Source organism: Xiphophorus hellerii, chromosome 2, assembly GCF_003331165.1.
Source record: "Xiphophorus hellerii strain 12219 chromosome 2, Xiphophorus_hellerii-4.1, whole genome shotgun sequence".
Classification (NCBI taxonomy): domain Eukaryota; kingdom Metazoa; phylum Chordata; class Actinopteri; order Cyprinodontiformes; family Poeciliidae; genus Xiphophorus; species Xiphophorus hellerii.
The window spans coordinates 31,956,277-31,975,535 of NC_045673.1; the positions used below are offsets into that span (position 1 = coordinate 31,956,277).

General features: G+C 39.3%; 1 protein-coding gene across 5 annotated transcripts in view; it reads left to right on the forward strand.

Annotated features, from left to right (window-relative positions):
* The window catches only part of cttnbp2 (cortactin binding protein 2), a 114,783-nt gene that overhangs the window by 37,988 nt on the left and 57,536 nt on the right, over positions 1-19,259 (forward strand). The window lies entirely within an intron of this gene.

The following is a 19,259-nucleotide window of genomic DNA, read 5'->3' on the forward strand; positions in this document are numbered from 1 at the left end:
TCCTGTCCTGAGAGACATCTTAACAAATTATTCACTTTTTTACATTTATTTTGAACTGATTCTATTTGATGTTTCCAAGTTAAGCTTTCATCAAAGATGACACCTAAAAACTTCACTGTTTTCACTTGTTCAAGTTTATGTTTATAAAGATTCAACTTAACTTCCTTATGTCTTCTATAGAAGCAAATTACTTGAGTCTTTGCGATTGACATCCTAAAACCCCATTTATTAGCCCAACCTTCCACTTTCAAAATGACAGCCTGCATCTTTTTCTGTAAATAAACCAGATTATGTCCCCGAATCCATAGAGCACCATCATCTGCAAATAAAGATTTGCCTATACTACTATCTATCTCATCAAAAATGTCATTAATCATAATATTAAAGAGAATTGGGCTACACACACTACCTTGGGGGGTACCATTCTCAACAGCATATCTAGAAGAGAAATTCACCCCTACCCGAACTTCTATTTCTCTACCAAACAAAAAATCCAAAATCCAATTATAAATCTTACCTCCTATACCAATTTTCCCTAATTTAATCAATAATCCTTCTTTCCATAACATATCATATGCCTTCTCAATGTCAAAGAACACAGCTATCACTAACTCTTTATTCGCTTGAGCTTTTCTTACTTCTGACTCTAGACACAGAACTGCATCCATCGTATTTCTCCCTTTACGAAAACCACTCTGGAATGGACAAAATTTATTTTTACTCTCAATAAAATAATAAAGCCTATCTGTAACAATCTTCTCCATTATTTTCCCTAATTGAGATGTAAGAGCTATAGGTCTATAATTTGATGGGTCTGTTGCATTTTTACCAGGTTTTAAGATGGGAATTATAACTGACTGTTTCCATTCTACCGGAATTCTCCCAGTCATCCAAATCAGATTAAACAATTTTAATATAACAGTAAGAGATGAATATTTAAAATGTTTGAGCATTACATAACACACTCCATCCTTCCCCGGAGTTGATTGCTTAGCATTATTAATAACTTTTTCTAACTCATACATAGAAAAAGGCATATCTAAATCCTGGTTTGAGACTTCTCTCCTAGTAGTAACTTCTGGATTTCCATCCAATAAATCTAATTTATTACTTTTCATTTCTTCAGATAAATTTTCTGAACTATTCACTTTAATTAACGTTACTGCTAATAATTCAGCTTTTTCTTTATTACTAACCGCTATTTTCCCATTTAATTCTAAAACCGGTAAGGAAAAACTCTTTTTAACACCATTCATTTTCTTAATAACTCTCCATACCTCTGACAGTTTGATCTCTCTTCCAATGGAATTACAGTATTGCCTCCAACAAGCCTTCTTAGCTTCTCTAATAGTCTTCCTAACTATAGCTTGTGCTTTCTTATATTGAATTAGTGCCTCAAAGGTATGACATCTTCTTACCAATTTAAAAGCTTTATTTCTTCCCCTTATAGCAATACTACATTGCTCATTCCACCATGGAGTAGACTTTTTATTTCCTCTTCCCTTTGATTTAGGAATTGAACTTTCAGCTGCATTAATAATGACAGACTTAATCTTTGAATAACACATCTCCACATCACAAAACAAATTCTCATCCAGATTATTAAATTGACTATCAACTAAATTTTTAAATAACTCCCAATTAGCGTTACTTAACTTCCATCTTGGAATCTGTCCTTCCTCTTCTTTTATCACTTCAGAACCAACTGAAACTAGAATAGGAAAATGATCACTGCCCATTGGAGAATCAATCACCTCCCAAGAAGTAATTCCAGCTAATGTATTTGAAACCAATGTTAGGTCTAAAACACTCTTTAAATTCCTACAACAATCATATCTAGTAGTGCTGCCATCATTAAGGCAAACCAGAGAATGTAACTCAAGAAATTCTTCAACAGTCAATCCATTTACATCTGTATTAAGACTCCCCCATAAAATATTATGAGAATTGAAATCACCACACCATACAGTCTTACCTACGTTTTGATCATTTACTTCATTGAGATTCTGAATGGACAACTTCTTGTTAGCATTATAAAAATTTATCACCGACATTTGGTCATTTTCTATCCAAATCTTAATAACTATTGATTCATAATTTTCCCCTATTGATTCCACTTTATATCTTATACTGTCTAGTACAAAAGTTGCTACTCCCCCTCCTTGTCTTTCTTTTCTATCATTCCTAATTGATGTATACCCAGAAATTTTGAAATCCAGATGAGGCTTAAGCCAGGTTTCTTGAATGCAAATCAGGTGAGGTTTAACTGTCAAATCTGAAATATATTTCTTAAACTCTAGACCATTACTAATAAGACTTCTTGCATTCCACTGGAAAATAATTAACATAACGAAGAGGGGCCGCCACTGCATGATTGAGGTTGAGAAGATTGTGTCTCATTTAATTTTTTCTTTATTGATTCCCAATTAACATTTTTACAATCAAGATACTTTTGGGCTGCCTTCACTATTATTTGAATTTTTTCCGTTTTCCTTTGTGTTTGAGCAGTGCAGTTAACAACTTCTACCATGAACAATACAAAATCCTCCTTTGTCATGAGTAAAGTCTCACCTTTAATCTTAGAGCATTCTGAACAATTAGATCCTTCTTTTCCTCCTCCAGACACTTTCTTTGGGTATAATATTGATTGAACAGGAACTTTTTTCGTTGCTTCCGCATAAGTAATGCCAGTAGTGACTCTGATTTTCTGAACTTCCTCAGCTCTTTTACTAGCTATGCATCCCCTAAATCCTGAACTATGCCCACCTCCACAATTACAACATTTCAGCGGAGCCCCTTCCTCACATTTCCCATACTCATGATCCCCAGCACATCTCCCACATTTCTGTTTCCCCTTACACACTGCCGCGACATGTCCAAATTTCTGGCATTTAAAGCACCGCAGCGGCGGAGGAATAAATGGTCGGACATCATAGCTCATATATCCCACAAACACTTTATCTGGCAGACTGTTCTCTTCAAATTTTAACATGATAGAAAAACTATCATTCCTCTCTCCATTTTTATTTCTTTTCAATTGTTTGGCTTCCACCACTTTCCCTCCTGAAACATTAGACTTGATCTCATCAACTGGTACATCAGGTGGAATCCCCGAAATGACTCCGCATACATACTTCTTGTCATCCAAAAGTCTTCCTCTCACATTCTCACCAAGGATTCTTTTTATATTCAGCGCCCTTTCTTTTTGTTTAATATCATTACAGATAATCAATAACGATCCATCTCTTAATATTTTAACAAATTTCACCTTTCCAACCAGTGAATTGATTTCTTTTGTCAGCTTTATTGGATTCCACTTACCAAAGGACACACCCTCTTTGACAAACTTCAGAACTATTTTAAATTCTGACATCGTAACAGTTTCTCCTTCAGCCTCGGAAACAGATGATTCTATTTGTTGTCTTGATTTTTTCCGTTTATGCTTAGCTTTTTGAATATGCCAAGGTCCTTCATTATCCACATCATCAGCACCCTCTTCCATTTCCGCAAAATCACTACCTGATACATTTCCCTCTGACATCCTTCCAACCATTCACAGTCTGATCGTGCCTCTTCCGCCTTTGCTCACAAAACATTTATTCTTCTTGTGTGCTCAGTCCTTTCTATACCACCAACGCGACAGCGTCCCTAGCGGCCGCGCGCGGAATTGCACGGACGAAATTAAACAAAACTATCCAACTTATTACAAAAATTAAAAATACAAAATGAAAAATAATGTTGGGGTGCCTATTTTTCTACTTCTTGGATTTTATTCACTAATAACTTGTTTTTTCACCCCTCTACACAAGCTTCATGTCTCTTCAGCTCTTTTTGGTCTGTTTTTGTGGCATTGTTAAAGTGTCACGCAGTGATATAGCATATATGCTACAGTTCTTTGAGAAGTTTTTGTTATTTTCCTGTAAATGAAGACTTTTTTTTTCTGAGGGATTTTCTGAAGACAATGTATAGTAAAATCTGTCAATTTTTCCATGGACCACACCTTACATTTCAGGGTCATTCTGAGCGTATTGCATCAAATTATAATATGATTCTTAAGAGTCTAGTGGAGAACACAATTCTGTTCTGTAGAGTTTAGTTAAAATGTATCTTTTATGAAAACAAAAATGATCTTTGATGCATTATGAAAATTTGTGAGAATTACAACTACAAGTCAGTATTTTCGATCCTTTTATCTTTAAGGGCTGATGGTTCACTTATTTCATTTTTTCCCTTCCATATCATACCACAAAGAATTTCTCTTCCCACTGTGAGGATTAGTGAAATTAGCCCTTGTGCTTGTTTTTTTTTGGGGGGGGGGGGGTTTGAGTGGAAAATTGCAGATTTCTCTGGCTTAGTGATGCTGATTTGGATAGAAGTGTTTTTTCAAAAGTGCCAGCTAATTTCTGTGCAACAGAGACAGTTTAGAGAGCATACCTGCTGCTTTGGGCGAGCCAGTGTGAAAGTGGCCCTCTGTTTCACACTAGGCCTGGCTCTCACCTCGCCAGCCAGCTAAGTGGAAGGCCTGGGCCCAGCCTCAGCCAAGGCCTGGCAGTGGAGTCATGTGTGTGAAACTCTACTGCGGATAATGGGAACTGAAATGCTCTGATTTTGATAAAACTAGACACATTTAGGCTCACATTTGGTGAAAAGGTGGACAAAACCCCCCCAATATATTACCAGTAAACTGGTTTAATGGGTCAAGCCCATGTTTTTGCTTCTATTTCAGGCACCCACCTTAATGTCAGGAGCATGTTGTCAATTCTAATTTTGTGAAACCCTGGTTCCAAATGTGATTGCCAGCACTGTATTATTGATCCAGCTACATGGCCTATAAAGTATTCACTCTCTTGGATGTTCATGTATCTTTTCTGCTGAATGATCTCTCAGAGCTTTTCTGCTGACCTGACATTTAACGGTGTACCTCAGATAGCTCGGGTCTCTGATTGTTTGAGAGGTAGTGCTTTCTAGTTCTTGATTTCTAATATGGAAACCCAACCTGCTTTAAAGAAGGCTAGGTGTCTGGCATAAATTACAATGGTGACTAGTAAGGTGACCCAGGTTGATGATGCTGAAAATCCTGAGATGAACTTAAGTTACGTTGATGAACCTCTAATCCTGCTTCATGCTACAGGCCCCTGGACAATCTGTTCTTTACGAAAGCCATAAAATTTATTTTAGCTGCTCATTGGGATGCACAGACTGTGTGATTTGAATAGTTGCCAGAGGTGCACCAATTGCAGCTTTCTGGCCGATCACGGATCACGATCTTTACAAAGCCTGAGCTGCCAATTCAGATTTTGGTCGGTACCAATTTTATTTTTTGTCTGAAATGTTTCTAAATATAGCAAGAAAGTCACTGAGTTGGCAATAGTGGGGTGACTACTGTTAGCAGCAAAAATGTGCAGACATGACCTGTTGGATGGGTCTATCAGTTAAATATCTCTCATCAGAGAACAAAAGAGGACAGTGGTTGATTTTTAGACCTTTGCTGTGGTAAATAAGAAAGAAGTAAATTAAGTAATGGCTGATCACTGATTTCCCAAACTTAAAAAAATTGTAGCCGATTTATCAGCTTGCGAATTTATCGGTTCACCCATAATAGTTACCCACCATTTTTTTATATTAGACACTAACAAACACTATTTTATATAAAACAATACTATAAAGTGCAAGAAAAACATGCAAAATCATAAATAAATAAGTAACAAATGTCAGGATGAGTATTAAAATCTGCACCTAAGCTGTTCCACCAAAACATCAAGATCCAAGCTGTGCGTGCATAAGCTTGTGTGCATAAGTATATGATTTCTCTTAGAAGTCTACAAAAGCGTACAGTCTCAGACAATTTCTTCTAACTAGTATCAAAAAGATGAAAGCTTATTGCCTCAGCAAGGAGCGACCCAGAACCGATGCACAGAATTCAGTCCTGCAGCGTTCTTTAATGCCCCTGTTCGCACTCTATCGTTTGGATAAGAGACCTGGCTGAAATGTAAAATGCTGGTCACAATCCTATTAGTCCTTGTGAAAATGGGCAGAATTCCATGATCACTATAAGTGTGTGGAGTTGGTGTCTGTTTGGGGTGCTCTATAAGCAGGATTTGGCAAAGGATACCTCACCAGTGTAAAGGCAATTCACATTTGGTTAATTCCTCCTTTTCTGTCTTTATGCAACTCTAAATCCTTTCCACACCTATTAAGTTTTTGATCAAAGAAACACTCTGCTAGTTCTGTCACTGTTCTTTGTTTAATAATTTTATCACACTTCTTTCCAGCGAGGACTAAGCTGGGACCTTGTGGGGGACGTCTCCCTTGACCTTGGTGGGGGTCTCCAACTGGGTGGAATGACACTATGCCCTCCGCCCATTAGTCTTTCTGAGTCATAATTGCTTTGGTTTGCCAATGGCTGCACCGGGGCTTGCGTGAGCATGTCTGGCCAGCAAAGTGACTGGGCTGGGGATTTGACACTAGGGATGGGGCACTGGTGATGAGTTTGGGGGTTTGGTGTCTTGCGTTTGTCCTGCATGTGCCTCTCTGGCCTGGAGGCTGCTGCTCCGGCACTTCCCTGCCGACCTGCCTGTGTCGTGTGTATGGCTACTCTGTGGAGGTGCCTGCCATAAACACACACACACGCATACACACGCACCCACACACACACACACCCACGCACACACACACACACACACACACATAACAGGCAGATACAAACGCACATGATATTACACCAAAGTACAAATGAAGCAGCAGAAAACTACATAACATGCACAGTATACACACTTTGATAGTTTTATTATCTACTAAGTAAAAGGCCTACAGCTTAAAGATAAGGAATCATTTTGGGGAAGCCAAGAGGAATCCCCTCTGGGCTTGGGGATGATGAGCCCAGAGACCCGCTTAATACTGTCATGTGACTCTACTAAATATGAAGAAGCCTTTGTGTTTCCAACAGGTCACTGATTGAGTAGAACTAGAACAACTGTCATGCTCTGTCAAATGTCATATTTGTAGGTCAACTGTGAATCTTTAGGATTGCTTCATTCATAGGTTAGCTAAAAAAATACCAATGAACCCAACTAACCTAATTTGACCAGAAACTCTTTAATCGCAACAAAGGGAAATATTGATAGGACTCTATGATTTCTACCCTGCTCCTCTGCTCTATTTAAAAAGGGTAAAGCAAGAATACTGTCCGACTAGGAACACCGCAGCAGAAGTAGTGCAATATCGGGCCAAGACAATCCAACATGTTGAATATCCTCAGTTTGAGTTCCCGGAGTCCTCATCAGCAGACCAGATCACTCTTAACTTACCAAACAGCAGGAATATCTCAGAAAACCATCTTTAGCGCCATCACGCCAAAGATCTTTACCCCTTAAGCCTCACCCCCTAAATCACCAAAAATTGCTGAAAAGGTATACCCAATTTAAATCAGCTGCTGTTCTTGAACAATTTGGAGTACATGCAAAAGCTTGGTCTCTTTATGAAGATGACAAACTAAATGTTCTATTTTTGCAGTCAAAAATACTTTAACTGTAGGTAGTTTGTAGCTATTATGTTTGTAACAAAAATATTTTTTAAATTTTGCTTCACCCAGATTTTTCATTTTTATTTCCTCTAAATGCACATTAAGTGTTGAATGTATGGACTGGAACATATAATAAATCTGTAGAATAAAGTATTCTGCTCGTGGATTTCAATACTGATCAAAATAGCACGAAAAAGAAATGTCATTTTGGACATGTTTATTTATGAGGATGTACAGGTGTTGTCCAAGTGTGCCATTCAGAGTCTCCAATTTGAGTCTCCAAAGGGAGACACACTTGGACAACACTTGATACAGGCCCGGCGGCATGGGCGGGCATTGCCCACCCACGGAGTCAGCCTGGCCCCCCCTGGACTGGAAGCTGTTTGTTGTTTTTACCTTCGAATGGCCAACTCTCTGTTATTCCTATATCAATTTGAAACAGTAGGGGCTTCCGCACTTCCCATATCTGTGTCCTCTGTCACTGTTTTCAGCAGTTAAAACTGTTTAATCCGTTGTTAACACGTCATAACCTGTTTTTCCGAGCCGCCTTTAAACGCAACATGAGCGCTACGACGCTCGCACTGGGTTTACACCTGTGCGGCCGCGAAGGAGACCTGCTGCTGTGCAGAGCTAGTCAGGTGTGTTAGAATCATGCAGCAACCCTGCAAAACACAAAGAACTTGGTACAGTTTTCCCCCCAAAACTGACCGACAGAGTTGAGTATTGTGGCTGGATGCAGGTAATGTTAGTTAAAAGATGACTAGCTAATAACAATACAGCACCTTAAGCTTGTTAACAAGTAGCATTTTGCCCCCCCAAAATAAGTCGATGCCCCCCCTGTTAAACTCGTCTGGAGCCGGGGCTGACCTGACATACTAACTTCAAATGACTGTATCTCCTCAGTGCTTCAACATACAGTCATCAATGAGGCTCTAATGAAAGATAACGACCAGAGGAATCCTCTGGTAGACACATTACTGATAGTGGAAATTACTTATAATTAAATATAAATAAATAATAAAAAATAAAATAGCATAACTGGGGGGCAGGGGGGTTGGCGTACAGTCAGACCTCCTCCCCCTTCTTGAAATCCTCCCCCATCCGTCCGTCCGCCCGCCGCCCCCCCAGCACTCAACGGTATACTAGCACCCCACCCCGGCCCCCCCACCATCTCTCCTTTGACGCTTCCCCCCTGGGCTCCCCTCCTTCTTCCCCCCCCCACCCCCACCCCCCCCCTTCTAAGGGCACGCTAACCCCCCAGTGCTCCCCCCTCACTCTAACGATACGCTAGCCCCCCTCCACAACTTCTCTCCTTTGCCCCCTGCACCCCCGTCCTTCTTTCGCCCCCCCTTCTAACAATACGCTAGCCCCCCCAGTCAGTCCCCCCACCTTCGCTCCTTCTTCTTCGAGCCCCCCCGCCGCCACCATTCCCTCGGCCCCCCTTTCTCACTCTTCGGTACGCTCTACCCCCCTCGCTCTGACTGCAGCAGCGGACGACTAAAAGCTTCCGGTATTCTCAAATCCGAAACGTGTCAGCACTCTTACGGCCATAATCATCCACTCCCGTGAGTTGTGAAGTTCTGCTGAAGAAATACATCCAGTTTTGACACGTTCTGACAATGTGTCTCTCCGTGGCCCTCCATTGGTGAGAAAAAGTCCTGTAAACACCGTTATGCATGAGGGTGCATGAGGGCGCACAGAGCCTGACTTTGACGCAGCAAAGACTCACACATTACGCGTGTTTATGCACGCAGCTGGTGGATTCACGTCAAAACAAACCCCAAAATTCCTTATATCCTTATGACAGGACACGTGTTGGCTACGCATCTGTGGCTTTAGATTTAGTCTCTGAGTTGACCAGTCAGAAATATTACAGAAAGAATACAGGCATGTCAAAACGAGTTCAAGTAGGTCTCTGGATATTATTGGCTCAGGAAAAGCCATTTCATAACATTATTGGTCGAATGCGGTGTCAATCAAAAGGGGGGCCTCTAGGCTGCCCAATAAAAGTGTCATAATGGGGGGCGTGCCGTGGTGGCGTAGTGGTTAGCGCGACCCATATTTGGAGGCCTTCAGTCCTCGACGCGGCGCGGCCGTCGCGGGTTCGACTCCCAGACCCGACGATATTTGCCGCATGTCTTCCCCCCTCTCCTTCCCCGTTTCCTGTCAGCCTACTGTCGTATAAGAGACACTAGAGCCCACAAAAGACCCCCTGGAGGGGGGAAAAAAAAAAAAAAGTGTCATAATGGACATCGGCAGAGTTTGAACCCTTAAATCTCACCGTCGGAAAATACAATGGAAAAATGGCACGCAGGCGTTCTGGTGCGGATTAAGGGGTTAAAGGCATCCTTAAGATTGTTGGAAGGGGAAGATCGGGTCAGAAATTGGCATCATTAGCTGTGTTTCCATTACATGTGTGCAAAAATATTTGGCTATATTTTGCTAATGTTGAAAAAATAAAAATTCCGCAACTGCATTTTTTCTGGTAAGTAAGAAATTAAATCAAAATCTCATGCAAATAATCCTTGTTCACGCAATAAGTCATTAAAAGTCATGGCAGCAACGAATGTAAACAGATACAGGAGATATTTTCACAATTCAGCCATGGCGCTAGCGCTCATGTCTATCAGTCATCAACGTTTTATTCAGGCGTTGGAACAACAAGCCCCGCCTACTTGGGAGTGGCTACTTATGCAGTGTTTTGAGAAAATTGTAGTCTGCGATTTAACAGAAGAGCTATGAATTCAACAAGTTAGAATGAAACAACTTTTTATGATATGTGTGATGCTGTGAGAGCTCTGGTTGAGTCAACTGGACATTGTCTGAACAAAAAAAAACTAGAAACGAAGAAGACTACTTCCCTGTTGTCTAAATAAAACAGTGGGAAAAAACCTAGGGATGCAGAATGTCTTCTAGCTGGAGTAAAAGGTTCTTCTGGTTGGTATTCAGCTCCTGGGTTACTATTTATGTCCCTAATACCGCAGTAGACCAACACAGGCTTGCTGGACAATTAAACCCCCACAGTCTCTTTGGGCAAAAGCACAGAATGACCCTTTGACTGAGATGATAGTGCTCATTAGTTACAATGTGTGTGACAATTTACAGAGCACTCATGTCCTTACATGTCAAAGTCTCTGATGTCAGCTGTTTATATCCAATTTAACCCAATGCTGGAGAACCTACAATTGTATAGAGAACAATTTCAAGCTTCAACCATGTATGAATAACACAATTCTCAAATAATTACAAAGAAAAACTACACACACCTATCATCAGCACTTGCAAGGACTCAAAACACACTGAATTCTCTGTGTGTTGCCTTCAGCTTTAATCAGCAGAGATGAAAGGAAAAAAGCCCAGTAAAACCTAGGGCTTGTGTCCAAGAGCTTCTCTCATATCACACACTTCACTTAAAAATCACAGAACTCACCAAGTTTGAACAACTGAACAAACAGAGCAAAGCAATACCAGCAAACACCAGAGCAGAGCAGTGTCCAACTTTAAAACACTCAGTTTCCCCTAGAGAAGGCAAGGGTGGTGCAAGCCAGAGAACCAGGCAGACAAAACAAAATGTCACCGCTTAAACTAAACTTTTAACAAACACAAACTGTTTTTAGCTGTAGTGGTAAGACTGAAAACTGGAGCTATATACTCCAAAAGGAGATTCCAACTAGTACAACTACTTGCCGTATACAGGGAGTGTTTTTGGTTTCTGTGACTTATGCCTTTTGTTGTTCTGTTCCCAACCAACCGAGTTTCAGTTTGTAATTTATGCAGGGAATCTACTCCCATCTACTCACCAACTTGATCCACTTTGTGGGATGGGATGGGGAAGGGGGAGCAGGGATTCTGAAATTGTGGGATGGTCAGCCAGGGGGTTATAGTGTCATGACAGGGGTTGGGCAGGACATTCCTGATGTTTATGCTTTTGCAAATCTAGCTACTATGAAGTATTATGCAGTCAACAAATCAATGTTTCCATTGTAACAGGATGAGGGACTGCTTATCCTTAATTGTTAATTTATTTATTTTGAAAAAAAAGTAACCCTCCACTGTCCTTGGACAAACGAACAGAAATTATTTCCCAATTTTTAACAATTCCATTTTAAGGCTTTTTTCTGTGGAAAAGAGACAATGACAAAGAAAATTACAAAGAACAAAGAATATTTTCTTCTCAACATGCAAGAAAATAAGGGTGTATTCACACCAGCCTTGTTTAGTCCACTTTAATTGAACTGTAGTTCCTTTGCCTGAAAGTCTGGTTTGTTTGGGGAGGTGTGAACATGTAATCAAACTCTGATGCGGACCAAAATAGCACACTGTGGCCCCCCTAAAACCTAGGTCTCGGTTTGGTTGAAGTGAACTTAAATGCACGTGAATCTCAAGTGGACCAGAGACCGCTATAAAAAACAGGAAGTCCACTATAGTGCAGGGCATTCTGGGTAAAACAAATGTGAGTCTAGCGCTAGTGGGAGAAATGGATTGTGGTCTTTTGCCAAAGAAAAAAGAGAAATCCTACAAACCCTAAAATCTGACACCACTCCATTTTTATGGACTTCCTTCCTACAATTTATGAGGAAGGAAGTTGTGCTCAGTATCTTCTTCAGAGGTTTTTGTGTTATTTCCTTCACTGGTTCTTGGTGCAGCACCATCACAGGCGAGGGAAACAGGTTTCTCAGAGAGTTTGCTACGTTTGACACCTTGCAGCATGTAAGAGAACTGCAGCAGCTGAAAATGGAACAAATGTTGTAATTTTCCTATCAAACTGAGTCTACCGGACAATCAGATGTGAAAACACCCTTAAAGTAACAGGAAATGTAGCACTGGATTAATCAATATTAAGAGTTTCTACATTTATTTTTCTATCAAAGCTGTTCAGGCATATCATATGGAGAAGCTGGTTGCCTGCATGTGCCAGGGCAGTGTTAGACTACAAAAAGGATATCTGGAGATGAAATCTTAATTGTTTGATTGATTTTATTCAATCAGGGTTGATAGTAACAAGTAGTAGACAAGTTGCATTAATAAAATATAAACCAGTGTTTCTATTGCTTCAAATTGTTTGCATATTTATATGTGTGTGTGTAGCATATTTGTAAAAATAACAATATACTATATTGTTATTCAATATAAATGGATTTTGACCAATAAGATAAATGGCTAGTTTTGTTCCTCAGGAGATAGGTATGACTCAAAAAGGAGCAGGTAGGCTAGAAGTTGCAGTTGCGAGTGTTTTATATTTGCAATGTGAATAATATATATACATATTTACAACAGCATTGGGAACATCCAAATGGCCATTAACAAAACATGGGGGGGAAAAAATAAAAAGAACAACAAACAACAAAGAAACTAAATTATTCAATCGTTCCCAAAGTTCCACAATTAATAAGCCCACACCTGTTAGTCCATCCACCCCAAATTGGGATTAATTAGGGCTCTCAAACAATATAGTTATACAGTGCTTGGTTCAAGTCCTGGGTGAACAAAAGTCAGATCAAAGTAGGAACAGAATCATTCGTTGGCTGCAAGAATTCTCCTACCAGCCTGGTAGAAAAGCAGAAGTCTTCAATCACCCAAAAGTGCAATCTGTCCTTGGCTCTAGGCCTGGTCTTTTAGCTCGCCATCAACCTGGCCTGAATAACAAAACAGGACAATTTCCTCTATATATATATATATATATATATGTATATATATATATATAATCTAAACATTCCTAGTGTATACACAATTCAATAAGTGGATCTCTTTGTACTATAAATAATTCTAAACAATCATGTTTAGTCAATTGCAATTTCAATAAATCTAAAATTCAATATAAATTACATTCATGAAACATTCAATAAATATACACCATATAATCAATTGACATGAAATGTAAAATTCTAATTTAAACCAGTGCTTAATATTTAAGCCACCTTTTTGTTTATCAAAAGGAGTGTACAGTCAATAATTTAGCGGCTACCCAACAGCAGTGATTATAAGCTAACGCTAAGTCACGCACGAAAACACTCACCAGTTCCGCAGTTTTTATCTCACACTACCGGGTCTTTTTCATCTCCCTTCTGGCGCACAATAGTTGGCTCCTATAGTTCAGCACATTAAGTGAGCATCGTACAGATTTATGGAAAATGAATGACACCACGCTTTAACTGGCCTGCAGCTCTGCTCCTTCCAACGTGTCCTAACCTTCATGCCTCCCCACTCCAGCTAATATACCTAGCAGGTAAACTGGGCCACACATGTGACCCCCCAACCGCAATTGGCTATATAATAGTCTCTCGAGAATCGCTATTCATTCTATTAAAAGTATCGTGAGATTTGAGATATAAAAGGCTAAAGAGTGGAAAATCGGAGAATGAGGAAATAAAGGTTAAAATTACACTCGGGTTACATGCGTGTGAGTGTTAGCGTGTGTGTGTGTGTGGGAGGTGTTTCTGTAGATGTCTGTGAGAGAGCATCTGAAGCCTAATCAAACTTTCATATATGTTTGTCAGATGAGCTCATAAAACATTTGTGGAAAAGCTGCCTCTCCATGGAAGAAGTCACAGATTAGGGTTCCATCATGGGTCTGCCTAGTAATGCAGGACGAACATAAGGGAATGTCTGATTCTGCTAAATATGATTGTTCAAATGCACAACCTTCATGAGCCAAATGTTCAGCTGACCTCTGAAGCTCAATCTCACTTCAACTAGAGTGATGAAAACCCTCTAGCCAATCATTGTCAGCCTGTGCTCTCCTCTGCTGGGATGCTTATATAACTTTGGCCTGGTTTCTCACTGCTGTCAGCCTGACGCCTGGGGGCGGCGAGCCTTCATGACCACCTCCTCCCACTCTGAAACATCTCCGGATGAACAGAGAAAGCAGATTCAGACTTGATGCCACTGTATAAAGTATAAATAGTCTGGAGACATCAATATCTCATCAATATTGCTTTCCAACTGGATTACAAAGACAAGCAGTATTCATGTGATACACTGGTCTGTCATGATAACAAATTTTGCAGGACAATTAATTGTTCCAGAAATTACTGCAATAAATGATAAAATTGTTGTTTTGTTTTTTCACTAACATAAAGGTAAAGACATAATAAAGAAGTTTGCCCTCCCAAAGACCAATAAACTTTAATTTTGTAAAGAACACTCCAAACTTTAAGACATTTTAAAGGGGAAGTATTCTGTATTTTCCTGGCACATAGTGCCATTTATAGCACAGTGAAGTAACTATGTTAACTTAAGTGGTTAAAAAAATGCCGAGTATATCAAACATGACTTAAAATAATTTTTACTTTGTAATTTAACCCCTTGAAATTGGACTTCTGTCTCTTTAAAAACTACTAATTTTGAAACTCCGCCTTCAGGAAGTGAGCACAACATGGCTCCCCTATTAACCCTTTAACAACGTTTTTTTTTTACCAGCGTTGCACTGAGAAGTAGGGACTCCAGATGTGTTTTTGATGAGGGAATAACATTATAATATGGTGTAAAGCTCAAAACAGTCAATTTTACACAATACTGCCCCTTTAAATATAAAAAATAAAACTCAACAATCAAAAACAACAAATAAAAAAAGAAATAAAAGCCATACACCACTGATGATTGACGTGAACGTAATTAAAAATGAGACTATGAAGTCTCTGTAAACAAAATTGACCTTCAAAAAATAATTATTGATCCCATAATAAATTAATTGTGTATTATGCATTTAACTGATTAGTACCCTATTGCAACAGACTTAGGGATATGGAACCATTTTATATTATGTAGCATGATAAAAAAAAAATTCCATCCGAGATGAGAATGACTGCACAGTTTCTAGAGAACTTCTTGATGCTTTTCAGCCTCCATAGCAATATGAACCATTAACATGTTGCATAACTGTGGGAGCTTATGTTTCCGTGTGAATGCCACTGGTTTTACTCTCAGTCAATTTGGTCTCTGCTTCATCCTCCTTTTCTATCTATTTTTGGCTCTACCCATCTTCTTCACTTTCTATGTGTCAAAGCATAGTTTTACCCCTTTCTCCCTCTCTGCATCTGTTCCTTCCTTTTGTCCTAACTTAATTTATGCCATTCCTTCCCCATAGCTCAGCTGTCCAAAGCCTCTGCTGTCCTTCAAATTGTCTCGTTCGGGCTGTCTAATCAAATCCTTTTGCACACATTGATCGCTCTAGCGGAGGGAAATGCTGTGTCTGCATTGAAAGGGACGTAACGAGACCCTGTGGCACAGAATCAAACCATAATAAAACAGCACAATATTTCTCATAACCATGAAATCCATGATTTCTAATCTAATAGAAAACCTTTCACAGCTGGAAACTGAAGTGCTTGTTCTCAGTCTAACTGTGAAGGAATTCTGGTCCATTCTTCTTTAAGTTCATTGAGGTTCCTGCTATCTAATATTGATCAGCTTATTGGCAAAGTAACAGCTCCCCTGATTTGACCTTCCTTTTTTTCCCCTTTTGTTTTCCCCAAGTTGTTTGGGTTTTTCTCTGCACCGTTGTATTCTCCATTTTTTTCTCTCATCATGTGTTGCTACGGCGCTTCCCTCCAGTGAGTCTCATTGGCTAGTCCAATTCCTGATAGTGTCTCCCGTCCGTCTGGGTCCAGTGAACCCTCTCACCTTCCAGGTTCAGCATGCTTGTAAAGGTTGATGCTAATAATAATGACGTCTCACTCAGACTCCGCTGCTGCACTTGTAAATACTGTAAAGTTACAAGCATGTAATCACCCCAGCACTCCCTCCGACCTGGTAGGTAAATATTTGTGTTGAGAATGAAAAACAGAGACTACTATAAGAATTTAATGTTCTACTGATATTTCAAGGTAATTTAACTGTAAAGGAGGATTTGTTAAGAGACTGGGAACATGGAGGACTAGAATCTGTATTACAAAATTTTACACCATTGAACTAGATTTTTCTGTTTGAATAAAGAACTGGAAAGCTTTTCTTCTTCGCCTACTGTAATTAGAGATGCAACAGTCTGTATCGGTCCTGATATTGATAAAATTCTAGATCGGGTATCAGAATTTTTCAGTGTCAATGTGCCCGATCCATAAAGGTACATCTATTCAGTTTAATTCTATGCTTTGTGCTCAAAGCGACGTCATGCTTTATTGTTCAGTTCACATTAAATATATAATTCCTAATTACACTTTCTGAACCATTTGAAAGGTTTGTTGCAGTTTATTTTGACATGTTTGACCAACATAGTCAACCTTTAGTCTTGATTTCAATAGAATACCTTAAAGTTTGTAGTTGTTATGTGACAAAATGTGTACAAGTACTTTCTTAGTCCTTATTTATTAGAGTGAAATTGCTCAGAAAATGGTCGATGATGAAACTTAAAGACTTAAATTCTTCACTGAAGTTGATGTTTCTGTCTATTTCAAATACTTCTGAGAAAGTGGAGTTCAAGGTGATCGTTTGACATATATTGTTTGAATTACAACAAATTTTAGTTTAGGTTTTACATCTCTTCCTCAAAGTTTCCAACAAGTCTCTGTATATTTCCTCCCTGTCCTCCATGTTCCCAGCCTCCTAACAAATCCTCCATGGTTGTGTTTACATTGCCTGGCCCACACTCGGCCCTCAGTGTCAACAACTGTGTAAGCTTTCACCATTAATCTTCACACTTCACTCTATGTTCATGTGCTCGTTTATGGGTTAGTATTCAACTCTCCAACCTAGATCTCCTTGTTTGGCCAGGCATCTCAACCTGGCTTGGAAACGTCTGGCTCTTTGTCTTTCTCTCATTAACATCCCATCTCATATTCATTCAGTTGGAAAATCTTACTTTCCTCACCTGTCAGAGGCTGCAAAAACAAGAATACAAACTTTGGGGTGAAAAGTTTTATTCTTCTGCGTTGAACTACAAAGTAAAAAGGAATGAACAGTCATTTTGTTGATGGAGGTATTTTCTTTACCCAGCTTGGACGGAGGCTGTGTGTTTTCCGAGTCATTAAACTCCTTGAGACCATTTAAGGTAATGGGTTTGGTCTCTGTGCAGCTGCTCCACTTCAGCCACACAGGGTTTTTCTTATGATCACGTATTATTTGACCGTCAAATTACAGGGAATAAGGTTGAGTTGAGACCAGCTGAAGCTGAAATTAGAAGTTATAAATAATGTGAAATAGAATGTGGTTCCTTAATCTTATTTTTATGGCTGAAATGAATAGTGGTGATGAATCGATTATTTAAATAATCGTCAACTAATTTAGTTACCGTTTAATTGTTAACTAGAGCAGACAGACTCTCCAAAACAGGCCTTTAGGTGAAAGAAACAAAACACTCAATGCAGTATATAAGCCAAATCTGTACAAAATGTATTTACATTTTACATTTAAGATTTTAAAAAAATTGGTTGTACTAATTAGAAGAACCAAAGACAATAGATGACTCAATTAATTTCAATGTCCACAAATCTCATTAAAACTTTAATGCATCTTTATAAAGCAAGCTTTTAGCAGGGGTAAGTGACAGACAGGTTAATTATCAATGATTACAAATTAAGAATAAAAAATAAAAATTATTAAAATCACCTTCATCCTTTCCTAACCTTTTTCCCTACACTGTGTCACAAATTTCCTGAGCGAGGCTTTGGGGTGCAGATCAACTCATACCCAGATGATGGATGATCTCGGCAACAGAAGGCTTCGATGTCCTTGGTTAGAGTCTTGTCTTTGTACTGCAAAATCCTCTTCTGAATGGAAGCAAAGCAGAACTGGCTGTTGTCTTTCGAACACTCTGATCTTCATCACTCTGTCACCTTTGTCCATTCACCAAGTCTGTTGCAGCAGCATTGAGATCTTTGGTTGAGCGCAGAGCGGCAGTCGAATCAGGACCCAGGGTTGAGGGTCAGTGGGTCTTATCCCTTTCTAGCAGTGCGGAGTCTTCACCTCCCCGTGGTTCCAGGTTGCGGTCCTCCGCTGATCTTCTGTCTGCATCTTCTTGTTGGCTTGACTTCAGTACCGGATACTAAGAACACTTGTTCCTCTTTTCATAGGTTTTTATACTTTCTCACCCTATAGTTGTGTATGGCTTACGTGTCTTCTAGAATGTTCGATGGCTTCACATAAAGTAATAAACCTTTCCACATCAGTCAACGCCTTGTTCACTTCTCCTTTTTTGTTGTTTGTCCACTGACCATCTGGTTTCACTTCCTTAATCTGGTTTGGAGAAAACCTTCTAGGTCCTCTTTTTAGTTCCCCTGCCTTACCGCTCAGCTCAGACCCTTTACTGGCCCTGACCTCTGCTCTAATTATAACACAGTATGAGAATTACATGTCACTATGCTTCACATAATGTATGATTAGTTCAGTTACAATTCTATATATGCTGTATGATCATCATAAATCATTAAACGCAATCATCTTTTTAATTTAATTCTTCAAACATAACTTCTTTTGATAATCATCTGAGTTTAATTCTATTCACCATTTTATTCATCATGTTATTCATTTCTTGATCAGCTTTTAATTACACCAAACTCTTTGTATAATCATCAATAAATCAAAATACAAGATTACTTATGTCTTTCAGTAGGCCTGTCGTGATAAACGATAAATCAATTAATTGTATGATAAATTCAAACTATCAACGTCATATCAATTATCGGCATTATCGTCTCTTCCGGCCTTTTTCTCCTTCTGTTGATGACACTGAATGAAAAAAGGCTCAACTCCGGTGCTCTCCACTGACCCTCCCTTCCTCATTTCCTTAGTGTAAAGCCCAGCA